Source organism: Polypterus senegalus, chromosome 5, assembly GCF_016835505.1.
Source record: "Polypterus senegalus isolate Bchr_013 chromosome 5, ASM1683550v1, whole genome shotgun sequence".
Classification (NCBI taxonomy): domain Eukaryota; kingdom Metazoa; phylum Chordata; class Cladistia; order Polypteriformes; family Polypteridae; genus Polypterus; species Polypterus senegalus.
Genome location: NC_053158.1, coordinates 43,619,380 through 43,621,988, shown reverse-complemented (window position 1 = coordinate 43,621,988; position 2,609 = coordinate 43,619,380). Strand labels below are relative to the sequence as shown.

At 39.4% G+C, this 2,609-nt stretch overlaps 1 long non-coding RNA gene across 1 annotated transcript; it reads left to right on the top strand.

Annotated features, from left to right (window-relative positions):
- Nucleotides 1-991: 991 nt before the first annotated feature.
- LOC120530244 lies at nt 992-1,724 on the top strand. The gene is made up of 3 exons (XR_005633929.1): nt 992-1,010; nt 1,129-1,193; nt 1,685-1,724. It is a non-coding gene; the product is annotated as an uncharacterized LOC120530244 (long non-coding RNA).
- The last annotated feature ends 885 nt before the right edge of the window (nt 1,725-2,609 follow it).

The window sequence follows — 2,609 nt, the reverse complement described above, 5'->3', positions numbered from 1 at the left end:
CCAAGTGATTTAAAATAAATTTAAATGGTACTAGGTCCAGAGGTAGGTCCAGCAGAGGATACAGACACAGGTCCAGATCACGGCACAGTGGTTCGAGGAACACGGACAGGTCCAGGTCACAGCACGGTGGTTCGAGGCACACGGACAGGTCCAGGTCACGGCACGGTGGTTCGAGGCACACGGACAGGTCCAGGTCACGGCACGGTGGTTCGAGGCACACGGACAGGCATGACAGGTCACAACGTACTGATGCCTACAGATGTGATGAAAGATCCCGGCACAGTGATCTTACCAGCCCCCCCTATGACGGGCCAAGGCATGGTGAGTTGTCCAAAGGCCGCAATTTCATCAAAACACTTTGCAATTCAGTTAGTCGTACTGATGAACCTGTAATTGTTTTAATCACGTTATTTAAGATTATTTCTCTTCTAATCCTGCCCGAATCTGTTAAAGTTTATCATTTTGGTAATGTCTAAATTAAACTTTCTGTGGTGCAGATGCAGTGACAGATCTAAAATGGACATTCCCATTGCCTACGGATGGTAAGTATTTGATCTATTGGCAGTGTGAGATGAGCGAGAGAGACTTAATACTACAACTTTCTCTCTTTGTCTACTGTTCTCTCGGTCTACACAAACTGCTTTTCAGTTATAGCAGTGGCTTGTTTTTCTACCATCAATTGTAGGGTAGTTTCAATCATGTGATATTATAACATTTGTTTGAACTTTTTTCTTTCTCCAACACTATCTACTGTATTGATAAAAACTGAAACTGATTACAAAAATAATTTTGAACCAGCTAGCTAGCCTTGCTATTCTAAGGTAATCATAGTAATCAACAAATGTATTTCAGTGTTTCAGAAAAAGGTCTTAACCCTGCTGTTTGACCTGCGCGATCAGTACAAAAAAGCAGAACCTGCCTCTTCAGCCGTGCACATTTTGAGGATGGAGACTATGGTGGATTTTGAGGCAGAGGAGCAACGCTCTGTGATGCAAGCTTTTGATACCCTGGTAGGTTTTACAAGTCTGAAAATAATGGAGTCTTGCATAACACAATACAATACAGTGCAAAACTGTTCGGTTCCTCTGAGGAGTGTCAGTCAACTTTATAATGGACTTATTCCAACAGGTGCTGCAAATTGCACGTATTGGAGGGAAAAACACCAAGGATTGTGTCCACAAAGTCCTTGACCGGTATGTTTCTACATACAGTATGAATTGTGGGTGGGTGGGTGGGTGCTCTGCTTGAACTTTTTTATTCTGGGTGTGGACCAGCATGTTTTCATTTGCCTTTTTTCTTGCTTAACCATTTTGTGCCCCTTGATAAATTTTTTGCATTTCAGTTTTTTATGAAATTTTGAAGCTTGGATCTAATAATAGGACTATAATATACTGTAGAAGAAAAAGTTCCATCTTTTACCCTGCAGACATTTTTTGCACCATTTACTCCCATTATAACATTCATTTCTGTTTGCATAAAACAATGTCTGAGTATGTCATACTAGATAAAAATTAAGTGAAATTATAAATTCACAACACATTGTGGTCTTATAGACCAGCAGCAGCTGTTCTGAAAAGAGGGGGCCAACCTAGGGTACACTGATCACACGTCATAAAGCCTTTATAGTACATTGATGTTGTTCCTATGTATATCACTCACATTGATTTATAAATGTCTTTTTTAGGCTCTTCAGTAATGCCCTGATGGCGAGGTTTAATATGAAGGGAAGGGAAAAGGGGCAAGAAACCTTTGGAGAACACAAAGGTTTATAGAGCAATACAAGGTAAGCCCATATTTCATGTTGGCTAAGGCAAGAACATTACCCCTTGCCAACCTGTAATAATTTGATTTATAACTTGATTTCCGCCTAATGTCTACTGGCTGTGACTATCTTTAACATTTGCAGACATGGTTTTGTAATAATCCAGTATTGGTAGTGGATGCATAGGCAACCAAGTTTTGCTTTCAAATATGGGGACTTGGTGTATGACTGCAGATTACCTTCATAATTCTAATCACTTGTCTTTTTCTACTCGTGCAGATGGAGTCATGAAATTTGACCCGCAGCCACAGAGGGCTTTATAAGGATGTGTGCTTCAGAGCATTTAAAGCATGCACCACAAAGATGTGGAGGTCGAGTGGACACACTCATCTCTCAACTCTCATCGATCATGACTGATTAACTTTTTAATTTTTTGTATTCAATATGGTGGATGGAATTAATAAAAATGGAAAGAATTGTGTGATGAGTGAATTGTGATTTTTGTTTCTTATTTGAATAAGAATATGATGACTGGAAATGCATGCAAAATGCATACAAAAGTGTAAAGCATTTCCAGTTCAAATCGGCTGCTGAGTCAAACGAAGCTACAGGAAAATAAACTGGTACAGTAAACAGGTCCTCCACCTTCTGGAACTACAGCCACCTTCTGAAATGGAACTACAGTGTACAGAGAATAGAAACAGTAGACCTGTAAAAACAATGTCTTAAATGAGTTTAAATATGTTTAAATTTTATGTCGAGATAACATTTTTTTTAGAATTAGCATAACATGCTATGGTAAATCTAATCCAAACGTCCACATTTGGACCTCACAACGACCTCATTT